Genomic DNA, 14,086 nt, shown 5'->3' with positions numbered 1-14,086 from the left:
GTTGCAAATAGCACATGCCAAGCTCATTCCTACCTAAGGGCCTTTGCACTGGCTCTTTCCTCTGCCTGAAATACACTTCTCCTGGATATTTGCTCAGCTTACCTAGTCCAGATCTCCGCTCAGTCGTCCCCTTCTCAGACAGGACTTCTTCGGCCATTTTTCTAAATAAGCATCTCTAAGTCACTTACCCAGTTTTACATTTCTTCCTAAAACACTTACCTGGTATCATATTATATCACATTATGTTATATTAATATTTTATGGTTTTCTTATTTATTGTCCACCCCCCCCCCAACTCTGAGGGCAGGAATGTGGTTTGTTATCTAGCCTACAGAAACCCTAGAACCTAAAACAGGGCCTGGAGCATCATAGGCATTCGATATTGGTAGAATCAATACATGTTACTTTCAGGCTTCCAAGTTTCCTTCCTAAGCGTGAAAACTGACTCTTGTTATTCATCCATTCATTCAAGATTTGTCTATTCAGCACCTACTGTGTGCTGAGGCCTGTCTGGGTACTGGCAGTACTACACTGTCTGGGTAAGGCAGACAGGTCCTCCTCTCCAGGGATGTGGTCAGTGGTCAGGGAGATGCACCTACACCTGGATAATAACATCCAGGCTGACTTGCTGGCCTCTGGTTGTGGAGTGAAGACAGGGCTTGTGTTCTAATAGGCATGAGTTTCCAACTCTAACTCAGTCCCTGCAAAACTGGGTAAACTACAAGGCTAAGACAAACAGAAATGATATCCTTGTCATCTTTTTTCTGTCTGCTATTCTTTCATCATAGGTGGAGAAGAAATAAAAAAGTGATGCCAAGAGTTCTTGCTATGGCATAGTGGGTTAAGAATCCAACTGCGGGAGTTCCCTTTGTGGCTCAGTGGGTTAAGAGCCCAACATAGTGTCCATGAGGATGTGGATTCAATCCCTGGCCTCACTAAGTGAGTTAAGGATCCAGTGTTGCTGCAAGCCGCTGCATAGGTCACAGATGTGGTTTGGAGTTGGCGTTGCTGTGGCTGTGGTGTAGGCCGGCAGCTGCAGCTCCAATTCCATTCCTATCCCCAGAACTTCCTTATGCCGCGGGTGAGGCCTAGAGCGGAGCTTGGCTTGCTGCGGAGGAGCACGTTCACTCTCAGCCTGGCACGGTGTGTTAAAGGAGCCAGTGTTATTGCAGCTGTGGCTCAGATTCAGCCCCTGACCCAGAACTTCCATATGCTGTGGGTGTGGCCATAAACTTTTTTTTAAAAAAAGTGATGCCAGAAATCTTTTGGCATTCCCCGCACAGGCCCAGCCAGGGTCTTTGCTCGTAGAGCTAAAGCTCACCCTCCATTCTGGCTGCCTACGTTTAGCATCCCCCCCTGCAGGGAAGTTCCTACAGCTCCCTGATGGAGATGCCAGAAAACTCACTTTCCCAGCCTCCCTTGCAGCTTGGTGCAACCACGAGACTTGGGCTCCACCAGTCAGACACGCCTGCGAGACATGTGTAACCAGAAGAGAGGGCAGGATAAGAAGTGTGGAGGAGAACGGGCTGGCCCTAGAGGATGAAGAGGGGAGGGTCCCCAAAGAGAAAGCAGGCTCACTGGGACAGCCCTTTCATACACCCTGGGTCTGTTCCTGGCTGTATAGCCCCCAATCCTGATCCCATGGCCCACCTGATCTGACGGCTGTTAACAAGCATTAAGCATGTTCATGCTCTTTGACTTCCAAATCCCTGCTCTTGAATTTTAGGCTGAGGAAATAATCACAGAGAGTGAAAATGCACAAAGAAGTTCATATCAGGATTATTTAGAGTAGTGAGGAGTCAGAAACGACTTAAATCCCTAACGATCATGGTGACTGATGAGGTGACGATTCCTAAAAGGAGGCTAGAGATGACTCCTTTGGCAAAATATTTGTGTAATACTCAGGATCAGATACATCTTGGAGTGGCTGCTGAAAACCCCAAACCACAGGGGCTTCATGAAGTGGAAGTTTGTTTCTCTCTTATATGGAAGAAGTGTGGAGGTGTTGTTCAACCAGGGCTGAGAGGGTGGCTTCACAAATTCATCAGGGATTTGGGTTCCTTTTTTCTTGCGGTTCCACCAGGGCCCAAGATAGCCACTCAGTTCTGGCCTCACACCTGCATTCCAGCCAGCAAGGAAGATGGGCAAAAAGAGCAGGCCCCCTCTCACTAAGTGTACTGCTTGGAAGTTATTTCCCATTGGCCAGAACTTATCACATGGACACATTTAGCCACAGAGAGGCTGGAGAACGTAGGGTTTTTGTTTGTTTGTTTGTTTGTTTGTTTGTCTTTAGGGCCACACCCATGGCATGTGGAGGTTCCCAGGCTATGGGTCCCATCAGAGCTGTAGCTGCCGGCCTACACCACAGCCATAGCAATGAGGGATCCGAGCCTCGTCTGTGACCTACACCACAGCTCATGGCAACGCCAGATCTTTAACCCACTGAGCGAGGCCAGGGATCGAACCCATGTCTCATTAACTGCTGAGTTAACTGCTGAGCCACGACGGGAACTCTTGGGGAATATAATGTTTTTTCTCAGTGATCACATGCCTAGCTAAAATTTGGGATTTTTATTACTTAAGAAGAAGGATAGATCCAAGAATTGGAGAGAAGCATGGTCTCCGCCACAACAGGCAAAATTAAAAATAATGTCCAAGGGGATTTTGTAATATAATGAAAAAAATTGTACAGTTTGGAGAAAGCAGGATTTGAAGTTATATATATAGTGTGATTACAACTGTGTAACCAAAATCTCAAAACATAGAACGCTGCTTGAAAGCTGAAGACAAAACTGCTTGAAAGTTGGCTTGGGCTTTAATAAGAAATGTCATTTTTTCTTTTTGTATTTTTCAAATATCGATAATGGAGCAAACTTAGCTTCCTGAAAGAAAGAATCCCTGTGCAGATTATAGAATCTGTTTGAGCTATAATTCATGCCACGCAAGTTCTTCCCTCAAATGTGCCAAGGCAGCCAGATGGGGAAACAAGAAATGAAATTATCTCCAGTCACAGACAATATGAATTATGAAGGGAGAAACATCCAAGGAATCTGCAAAAAGCAACTAGAAAAAGAGGGACCTACTGGGACTTATCACAGGTTCAAGTTAGAGCTGTGCTGAAATGCCAGCTCCATGATCTTGGACAAACTATCAACCTCCCTGTTTCTGCATCTGAGCACTGAAAGGAAGAACAGCATCCACCTCTGGGTGCGATGAGGGCTAAGAGGGAGCAGCTCCCGCAAGTGCCAGCGGCAGGGAGCGAGCTCTCCGCCAGAGATGCCCAGCGGGAGGGGCAGGGGAGGTGGTTTTATCTCCCAGGGGACAATCGGCAATGTCTGGAGACCTACGCAACTGGGAGAGGGGGGGAAGCCACTAATGTCTCGTGGGTAGAAGCTGGGATGCTGCTAATGTCCTACAATGCCTGGGACAGGCTTCTGCTAGAGAGATTACCCAGCCCCAAATGTCCATAGCTCTGAGTTGAAAAACCCTGCTCTCAACACGCACCAGCTGTTACCATCCTCGGGCTTGTATCCTGGCTTTTGCTGCCACGCACTGCACAGTAGTGGTCAGCCGGGTCACACCTGTGGACCCGTGTTATTTCTGCAGGATGTGTCTCTGGGGAGAGGGGGGCTACAGCTGCCCTGCTCTGCACTTTCGTGTACTGTAGCTTCGTGAATGCTCCCGAGAGGTCTTCCTCATCTTGTCTCAGGCTCTTGATTAGGAGGCTGGGACTGCGTCGTACCCAGGGGAGCTGGGAGAAGGAGCAGGATGGCCCCCAGCCCCCTGCCCCGTGATGACTCGGCCGCGGCGGCTGATACCAGCACCACCTGCTCCATATCTCCCGAGGGCTCCCTACCCCGAAGGCGCTCTGCTTAGCTCACTCCGTCCACCTGAAAGCCCCTGAGGTGGGTGCTGCCATCACTTCCACGTCAGAGATGAGGAAACAGGCTGCGAGGCAGAATAGGAATCAGATCAGCTGGCTCCAAAGCCAGCATGCTCTCCCCAGACCTGGCTGCTCTGGCCTGGGGGTCCTCAGCCTGCTGTACATCAGAATCACATGGGGACTGAAAAACCCAGACTCCCGTGTGCCTCCACTGGCCTGGTGAGGTCAGGCTTGGTTTTGGAGTCAAACAGATCTTAACTTGAATCTTGGCTCCTCCACTTTCTGGCTATGTGACCTGGGATCAGTGACTCTACCTCTCTGAGCCTCGGGTTTGTCCTCTGAAAAAAAGGGTGGCATTAGTTACTTCCTCAGAGGGTGGCCATGAGGATTCAGCGAAATGCCCTACATCACAGGCTGAGCGTGGGGCTTGGTTCACAGTAAGCACACGTTAGGGGTTGGCTTTTACTTTTCTTTTCGGAGTAGGGGTTAGGCAGGTGTGTGCATGTGTGTGTGGGGTGGTGGTTAGGGAAGTGCATGCATGTGTGTGTGTGTGTGTGTGTGTGTGTTTTAATTAATTCTTTAAGCTCGTTAGATTAATTCTGTTGTGCCTGGCTAGTTATCTTCCCATTCATCCATCATGCATCCAATCATCTATCCATTCATTTATTCAACACATTTATTTAGTACCAGCTATGTGCCTGGCTGGGTTTTAGTCCCTGAGACACAGAAGTGATCAAGATAAAAAGTCTCCCCTCATGGAACTGACGACATCAGTGTTGGGGGAATAGACTAGAAAATCGAGGAATAACTATGCTATGTGAAGTCGTATGTAACAGCATGGGATGGAGCGCCCCTTCCAGGTAGGGTGGGAAGCCCATGCCTTCCAGGCTCTCTCTCCAGCCTGCACTGTGTCTCAGGGCAGATCTGTCTATGGGGACAGCACCAACCTGATAAGCCCAGGCTCCCCAAAGCAGACACAAGAAAACTCCCTTTCTTAGCCCTCTTGCACCTTGGGTGCAGGCGTGACAGCTGTGTTTGGGCAACAGCAAGGCTTTGGAGGTACATGCGGGAACTGAGGTGCAGACACAGCCGGGGAGTGGGGAGAGGAGGAGGCAGAACTCAAATCCAGGTGTACTGGATTCTTCAGCTGGAGTTCTTCCCTGGTGTATGGCCAGGGAAGAAGGTGTATGGTGTGGAAGAGGTGTGTTGCATTGAAAGGAAGGAACGCACAATCTGAGAAGTTCAGCCAGTGTCACTCGCTGAGGCCCAGCTCAGCATTTACCAATCACAGACTGTAATCCAGGCCTGGGCTCCACGCTTCATAAGCATGGGCTCGCAACAGCCCTACCAAGCAGGGTGAGCAAATCTGGGTTCAGAGAAGTCAAGCAACTTGCCTGAGGTGACACAGAGCAGGAATCAGGATACACACCCACGGTCTACCTCCAAAATCTTTGCTGTGTGGAGCACACCCCACTTTCTACAAGAAGGCCTGCTGGAGATGTAGGGGTGTATGTCTGACTCTCTGACCACACTCTGAGCACCCTAGGGTCAGGCCCAGAGAACACTGCTTTCTACTTCCAGATGAAACCCTGGGACACGACATAGGGTAAGCCCTCAGTAAACACCACAGAAACACTGCAGGAAAGCAGAGCCAGCTCACAGGGTTTTGCTTGAGAATTTCAGAGGCTCAGGCCCTTCCTTCTCGCATTTTTTTCCTCCTAAGTATTTCTCACATGAAAACTCCAGCTGAGTCATTCTTTGACCTCATTTTAGTTCTTCTAAAATGGTGGCTTTGTGTGGGGGTGAAAAGCAATATTTCCCACATTCTCAACCTGGACTGCTGTGTGTATCTACCCAGCCTTCCGTCTACCCATTTATCTATCTGCTGTCAATCCACCCATTCCACTTCCATCCACCTATCCTACGTACTTTATCCACCTTTCCATTGATCCCTCCATGGCTCCATAAATTCAATCATTATCATTATCCAGCCGTCCTTTCGTTTACCAACCCACCCACCCACGCTTCTCTCACCTATTTACCCAACTCTTTCCAATCTTCTACTTACTTACTCCTCCAACGATCCATACATTCAAACATCATTCATCTGTCCATCCATTCATCCATCCATCTATCCGATCAATACACACCAAGCATCTCTCTTGTGCCAACCCCTATGCTGGACTCAGAGACACTAGAAACAAATAAGACTTGGTCCTTGACCTCCCAGAGCTCCCCGTACAGTGGGAAAAATGGATTTGACGGATGGTCTAGGAAGGGCTTGTTCATTTTTCCACAGATGTCCCATGCTGCCTCCTATGTGTGAAGCAGTGTTAGACTCTGGAGGACAAAGACAAAGGAGACAAGGTCCTGGGCTCCCATCGTAGGGACAGAGACAGAAGTAAATATGAACCAAGGCAGGAAGTGCTCATTCAATCATTATTTCGTTCATTCAGCATGTGTTTGCTGATGCCTCCCACATGCTGGACCTGGGCTCTGGGGACACCACGATATAAAAGACTTGGCCTCAAGCACTTGGAGCACAGTCCAGGGGAGGAAACAGCCCAGGAGGGAATTTCAGCAGAGCATGATGCAAGCTGCGATAAGGGTGAGAGCAGGGGTCCCTGGAAGCAAGGAGGGTGGCCCCGGGGAGCTTTCCGGAGGAGGTGGGATCTGGTCCGAGCCCGAAGGCTGAGGTAGGGTCTGCTCAGGTAGCCCCTCTCCCTGAACTCCCCATGGCCTTCTTCCTGGAACTCTTCCAGCAGGACAGGAAGGTTAGACTCCGGGGCTCCCAGGGCGCCCCCTCCCAGCCAGGCCGCCCTTCGGAGGCTAGGACTCAAACCCTGTCTCAGGACAAGGCCCTGGGCAGCTGGCCGGCTGAACCTTGGAGACTGTCCCACAATGACCAAGGTCTGTTGGTGACATTGAGGTTGTTTGTACAAATGTGCTCCATTTTTCTAGGCAGTCTTGTTCTCAGGAAAAAAACAACAACAACTCTCCTGGCACAACTTACAGTGGGGTGCAGGAGGGGTGGCTGGGGACATCTACCATGTACGGCGCCCTGGGGGTGGCAGTCTGGGGGCAGGGGGAGGGGCAAGTGGGAAGGACAGAAGCAAGGCTGGAGAGGGACGGTGGCAGGGCCAGATCACCCAGAAACTCACAGGCCTTACGAAGGACTCAGGGTTTGATCTGAATGGTACTGAGGAGACTTTGAGCTGGATTCACACGGACCAAAACATAAGATTCGAAACCTCCGGATAGCCAGAGATGAAACCATTTGTGTATTCATTTCTTCAACCAATATTTGAGCACCTCCTCTGTTCCAGGCACTGAAGAAACAAAAGCGAATATCATAGACCTAGACTCTGCTTTTCTGGGAGCTGAGGGGCACAGATCCTAAATCAAAGGATCTCACAATAAAACACAGACAGTGAGAAGCGCTGTCAGGAAAGGCTTCTCTAAGGTGAGGCAAACCAGCTGGTTTGGTACTTTGTTCGGCCACTATCCAGTGAGCACCCACTGGGTCAGACACTGCTGAGTGCAAGGATGCAGGGTGAGGAAGACAGACCCAGTTCCTGCCCTCAAGAGGCTGACATTCCAGTAAAGGAGATGCACCAAAATAAATGGACAACGACAGCAGGGCGAGGCAAATGCAGCTAGAGCTATAGAGGGGCTGTGGGCGCAGGGAGGGGGTGAGCAGGAGTTAGGGATTGCGCGTGGGGTGGGAGAGGGGCTGGCGGGGTGTCTCTGGCGACCTGCTGGGCTCAGGAGGCTGCGGGGAATGGTGGGAGAAGATGCTGTAGCCTTGGAAGAAGGTCAAGGTCCACTAGAAGGAGAGCCAAGGCCGTGGATGCAGGAAGGCAGAGGGTGCTTGCGGGGCTCCCGCTGTCTCCCCATCTCTGCCCGTGCCTCCTTTTTCTGTCCTTCTCTATCTGTCTCTGTTTCTCCCTGTCAGCACCTGACCGTCTCTCAGATTCTCTCATTGTCTCTCTTGGCCTCTCGGCCTCTCTTTCTCTGACTCTCTCTTGTCTGCTCTAAAAAAAAAAAAAAAAAAAAAAAAAAAAAAACCCAGGCGGGTGGGCTGGAAGCAAGGCCAGGGGCACAAGGACAGCTGAGCACAGGGACGGGCCGTGACTGAATGTTCTGTTTTGGAAAGACAGCTCTGGTCAGGGGCGAAGGTGGCTGACCATGAAACTTGATAACCTGGCCAAACTCAGTTTTAGCCAGCCTTCTGGCCGGCAGCCCTGTGACCCCGTGGGTGCCGCGCAGAATTTTCCCAGAGGGAGGGGGAGATGGGGAAATGGCCCACGGGCAGTTTCTCCTCTGGCGACCAGGACCAACAGGGATGGCAATAAGGGAATGGTGCATTCTCCAGTGTGACCTCAGTGTGGCTCAGACCAGGAAAGGCCTGCTTATCTCTGTGCACTTTCCAAAGGTTTAACGATTTATTAAGCACTTACTGTGTGCCAGGCACCGCGCCGTGTACACCACCGCTAACCCTCTCAAGTGGAGCGCTGAGGTCTAAGACCATGGACTGTGAGCCAGAATGTTTGAGTTTGAATCCCGGCTTTGCAAATTTCTAACTGTGACTTTGTGTAAGTTACTCAAGCCCTTTCTTCAGGTGTAAAAATGGGAAGAAAGTAGCAGAGTCTCAGCCATCGGAGGGCAGGTGAATACTGGCTAGTACCTGTAAAGGGCTCACACGACTGCCTGGCATATAGTAACTGCTCAAGAAAAATCGAAGCTATTATGATTTCAGCCTTGAAGGAAAGAGATAAAGCTAAGGAGGTAGAGTGAGTCACGTTCCAATTCCTGCTTCATCACTTCCCAGCTCTGTGACCTTGGTTAAATCTCAAAACATAAGTAGGTGTCCGTTTTCTTACCTGTTCAGTAAGTATACTCTTAGGTCTCACCTTATCAGGGGGCTGAGAGCTTCTGTGGATGTGAAAAGCAGATGGAAAGCGTTCGGAAAAAATTCATGTTTTCCCCACGTGTCCAGGAGGTTCCACGATTCCAGAACATCTACGATTGCTCGGTCTCAGGCTTTTCCTGTCCTAGGAGACAGCGGTGATCTGTTGGGGATGGATCAAGGCCCCTTGGCACCCCACCCTTCTGCTGCCGGCACTATCGACCCATTTCACAGCAGTAGAAACTGAGGTCTGTGAGGTAAACAGGCTGCCCAAGGCAAAAGATTTGCAAGTACCTGCACCCCTGAGCTGCGCTTGACCTGAACTCCTGGGACAACCCCACCATTTCCTCTGCCATCAGAGGCAACTGGGTCCTGGCCCTCTCTCACACCCAGCTGCAATTTCCTGCCTCCATATGCCCTGCGCCTGGCTCGGTGCTAGTCTCAGAAATGTTGGTTGTACCAGACAGAATCTACAAGCCCAAAGAGCTATGCTGTCCTTGAATTATCTCTCAGCATCCTTAGCCTTCTTCCTTATCCTCTGCCAGCCAACCAGAAGGAAAAGCAACATGGCCATTGCATCCCTAAGTCCTCCTCTCGCTACCAGGGCGAGAAGCAGGTGACAAGCATAGGCAATGTGAAGGAGGGGACAGAAGCGGGTCTGGAGCCCCAGAGCCCCAGGTTCTCATGCCTTGGCTGTGTAACTTTGGACATGAGTCCTCCCCTCTCTGAGTCTCAGTTTCCTCATCTGTAGAATGGGTACAATCATCACAATGTCCACTCCTTCAGTTGATATGCAGAATAGAGAGAGCATGGGTAGAGCACTAGGCATGGATCAGGTCTCAGAAAATGAGAACCATCCCCGCTAGGTGGGGGTGGGGGTGGTGGCTGAACCCCTCTCTCCCCACCCCAGTCCTTCAAGCCCAGTTTGGCTCTTCTTGGTCAATGGTGAGCTCCTCATGAGACAGTATAGTGGTTATGAGCATGAGCCCTGGGGTCAGCTGCCTGGCGTCAAATCCTGCCTCTGCCACATGTTAGCTGCCTGATCGCAGACTTAAGTGACAGAAGCGCTCTGGGACTTAGTCTCTCCACGCAAGAAGTAGATGTATAATAATCCCCACCTCTTTGAACTGTTGTGATGATCAAATGAATTTACAAATGTAAAGGCTAGGATCCTGCCAGGCACACGATGAGAGCTTATAGAAGTGTTTGCTGCGCCTCGGGGATTGAGGGGGAGAGGGGTCCTGGTGGCTTTTGCATAATTTACAAGGATCTCAGGGCCAGGGATGGAATAGGGGAGCTGGGGACAAATCCTGATCTGAACTGGGGGTGGATTTTCAAAAGCAAGGCCACCATACTGGGAAAAGGGCTTTTCCCCTGAAGGGCTGCACCACATCCGGCCTCCCCGGGAGCCCAGCGTGGTGCTTGAACATCTTTGTAAGGGGGAGCTCCATCCTTCCGGTTGCTCAGCTCAGCCTCAAACCTTGGAGTCATCCCTGAGGTTTGATGTCTGCCACACTGGCTCCAGCAGTGTCCTGTCAACCCTTACAACAGATCTAGAACATGAAACGGTGGCCTTCCCGCTGCCTCCACACCTCCAGTGTCCACCCCTGGGCCTGGTCACCAGCATCTTTGGCCTGGACCATTGCTGTCACCTCCTCCCTGACTGGTCCATTCTCCACACACAGTCAGGGGGGTTCTTTCAGAATCTGGGTCAGAATATGCTGACGTGCTCAGGACCCTCTGTGGTCCCCATCTGTCGCAGCGGAAAGCCTGGGTCTTCCTAGGACGTGCAAGGCCCTCCAAGATCTGGCCCCCTCTCTGCCCTCACTGTCTCCCACGCTGCCCCTCGCTCACAGTGGCCCGGCCACACCAGCTTCCCCATCATCCTCACATGTGCCGGGCACAATCCAGCCTCGGGGCCTTTGCACTTGCCGCTTTCCTCTGCCGGGAAGGCTCTTCCTCAGATATCCCCGTTGCTCAAGCCCTCATCTCTTTCAAGTTTGTCCTCAAATATTTGCTCAGCGAGGCCTGCCCTGGCCCTGCTCCCGCATTAGACCTGTACTTCTCTGAGACACTCCATCTCCCTTTCCTGGTTTATTTTTCTTCTTAGCACTCATGCTAAGGAGACACATCTGAAATACAATATATTCAATCTACCTGTTAACGTGTATCCCCGGCTGCCCCCAACTCCAAAATGTCAGCAGGAGCAGGTTTTGGACATAAGTGGGAGCGGCCTCTTAGCACTTGCTGAGGCCTGGACACTGTTCCAGGGACTCCAGACCCAGCAGAGCGAACCACTGGGTCCCTGACTTCTCTCGACACTTCAGCCTCATGGAATTGAATCCAGCGCCGCCAGGAACCGAGCAGGAAACTTTGAACCAGTGAGGGCATGGCTCCTCGGCCTTAGTTTCCCCATCTGTGAATGGGAAGGCAATCCCTCCCTCCCAAGGCTTTTGTGAGGCTCAATGAGCAAATGTCTCGGAAGCATCTGGCACCCTGTGGGCCCTCCCTTAGAGCTCTGTCCCCGCTGTCCAGCCTCCGTGCTGGCTGTCCCCCAGGGAACTGTCCTGTGAGCGTTATTTTTAACCGTGGCTCCGGCGGGCTGGGCAGCGGCTCTGCAGGCGGAGGGAGACCACAGGACCAGCCACATCCCGGTTCTCCCCTGACTCCGGGAGACTGCGGCGTGGAAACATCAGGGGAGGCCGCCCTGTGTTCATACTCTGCCCCGTAACCCTTTATGTGAAATTATGTCATGTCACCCGATGCTGTTTACAAACTTAGCGCTGACCTTTCTCAAGCAGGGCGCTGGGGGAAGGGGCTACAGCCCAGTCTCCCCACTGCTCCACCTCTACCAGGAATGGTTGGTGGCCCCTCCTGTTAGCCCACATTTCCACGGAGCAAAGTTGGGGGGCTGGCCTCTGGCCAGACTTTGCCCGTTTGTTTTAACAACTCCGAGTGCTCGCAGCTGACCAGCCCTGGGGTATTTTTAAACCCTGGCCTGGGCCAACCTCTTTGTCACATTCTGGTCGGGCTTGGATTGAACACATGTCCCAGTTCGGGTAGCTGAGGCTCGGGAGTCGTTTGACAACAAACATTTAACCAAATTCCAGGACCTGTGAGCCTACTGTGTGCCGGGCTCTATAGCAGGAACAGAAGGCTCAGAGGGCCTAAGTCACAGAGCCTGTCCTCAAGGTGGCCTCAATCCAGAGGGGACACTGTGACACATGCTAGAATGGAGGCTAAGACAGCAATTACAACTCAAATACCTACAGGGCCAGCGGGTTATGTAAATGAATGAAGGGGGCCTGGTGTGTGGCGACTGGGAGGGGTGGGGCCGCGCCGAGCTGGCAAGCTCACGGCCTGTCTGAAGGGGGCGGCCGCTCCTCAGCTCTGACCTCTGTCGTCACAAGGGAATCCAGCCCAGCGTGCCCAGAGCTTCTGAATTTCCAAGAGAAGCTGCAAATCCAGATTTATGTGGAATTTCATGCAAAAGTCTCATGACTTTTAAATGCTGGCAATAAATTTTTTAAAAATGTTAAAAACATCCTGAGAGCCAAATGAAACCCGTTTGTGGGCTGCACTCAGCACAAGGAGTCAAGTTGATGGGGCAAACAGTTTGTGCTTTCTGATGCAAACAGATGCATTATAAAATGTTTGGCAAATACAAGCTGAGCACCTACTATGGGCTCCTTCTACTGTTCCAGAGCCGAAGAAGCAGCAGGAACCAAGATGGACCATATCCCTGTCCTCATCTGCGTGTATCCAGTGATGTGTTGGGGCTGGCTGGTACGAGCTGGCAAATTCTGCAAGCTGGTTTCTACACAGCCATCATTAAAAATTAAATTATTTGATCTTACATTTAAATAAATGATAATACAAATAAAGGTAAGAACTGCGTGAAACTCATCTCTACACTTCGAACTTAGTTTTCTCTGTTCTTGCGATTACTGACGTCTATTGCACTATGGTACATCCCACCACAGCGCACGGCGGAAACAGCGTATGACAACATGACACTGGACACCTCAGCTCCACGTCCAGTGCAGTCGTGCTGTGGGTGCTTGAAATCGGCCATGGTGGGTGTATTTACGCCACAGAAACTGGCAGATGTAATCAGAGCTCCCCGCTTGCCGAGTGCCAAACATTTAGCAGCATATTAGATTAAAACAAATATACGAAAGAAACCTATGTAATAGGTCAGATGTCAGATAATAACAACAACAACAAAGGAACATAAAGTAGGTAGAGGATTAGGTGGCAATAGAGGGGATTATTTTATATGGGCAGGTCATGGAAGTCTTCTCTGAGGAGATGATATTTGAGCAGAGACCTGAATGAAGGGGCAGAATGAACCAGACAGATATCTGGCAGAAGACGCCTCAGGCAAAGGGAATAGCAGGTTTCTGCCTAGGGACAAGAACAAGCTTTCTAGCTCAGCAACAGGGAGGGGGCAAATGTGGCAGGAGCAGAGTGAGGGAGGGAAGTGGGGTAGGGGTGAGTTTGGGGAGGTGGGCAAAGGTCAGGTCATATAAGGTCTCACAGGCCATGGTGAGGAGGCGGATTTTTATTTTAAGAGGAATGGGGAGCTCTAGAGGGTCTAGCAGGTGTCTGACAGGACTTCATTCATCTTTTTTTTTTTTTTTTTTGCCATTTCTTGGGCCCCTCCCGCGGCATATGGAGGTTCCCAGGCTAAGAGTCGAATCAGAGCTGTAGCCGCCGGCCTAGGCCAGAGACACAGCAACGCGGGATCCGAGCCGCATCTGCAACCTACACCACAGCTCACGGCAACGCCGGATCCTTAACCCTCTGAACAAGGCCAGGGATCGAACCCGCAACCTCATGGTTCTTAGTCGGATTCGTTAACCACTGTGCCACGACGGGAACTCCTCATTCATCTTTTAAAAAGGTGCCTCCTACTGCGATGGGTGGAGTGGAGTAAAGGTGCGAGCTGGCAGACTAGGGAGAAGACAACTGTCACAGTCCAAGCAGGTGAGGATGGTGGCTACCTGCCTGACGTGGCGACTAAAAAGGTGGAACGAGAATATGGATTCAGGATGTATTTGGCAGTTGAGTTGACAGGACTTCTGGTGGATGGGATGTGTGGAGTGAGGCAACAGAATCAAATGTGGCTCCTAGGTTTGTCCTGAGCATCTGGGCGAGGGGTGGCACCATTTGCTAAGAAGGGGAGGGGCTGGGATTTTAGAAAGGGAAATAGGAGGTTCTTTTTGGTGACATTTGAGAGGTCTGTGTGACACCCATGTGGAGGTGTCAACTCACCAGTTGGGTATCAGAGT

General features: G+C 51.0%; 2 long non-coding RNA genes across 3 annotated transcripts in view; one reads left to right on the top strand and one right to left on the bottom strand.

Moving 5' to 3' along the window:
- On the top strand, positions 6,292-9,962 carry LOC102164965. Of its 2 annotated transcripts, XR_001302195.2 has the most exons (3): positions 6,292-6,491; positions 7,210-7,346; positions 8,883-9,962. It is a non-coding gene; the product is annotated as an uncharacterized LOC102164965 (long non-coding RNA). The 2 variants fall into 2 exon arrangements; XR_002339849.1 differs by having other exon boundaries at positions 7,210-9,962.
- The window catches only part of LOC110257431, a 157,045-nt gene continuing 150,881 nt past the window's right edge, over positions 7,923-14,086 (bottom strand). The window contains exon 2 of the long non-coding RNA XR_002340007.1: positions 7,923-8,937. This is a non-coding gene — a long non-coding RNA (uncharacterized LOC110257431). The remainder of the gene's footprint in view (positions 8,938-14,086) is intronic.

The sequence above is a fragment of the Sus scrofa genome, chromosome 17 (assembly GCF_000003025.6).
Source record: "Sus scrofa isolate TJ Tabasco breed Duroc chromosome 17, Sscrofa11.1, whole genome shotgun sequence".
NCBI lineage: Eukaryota > Metazoa > Chordata > Mammalia > Artiodactyla > Suidae > Sus > Sus scrofa.
Note: the sequence above shows the minus strand (reverse complement) of the source record. Positions and strands in the feature narration are given on the sequence as shown.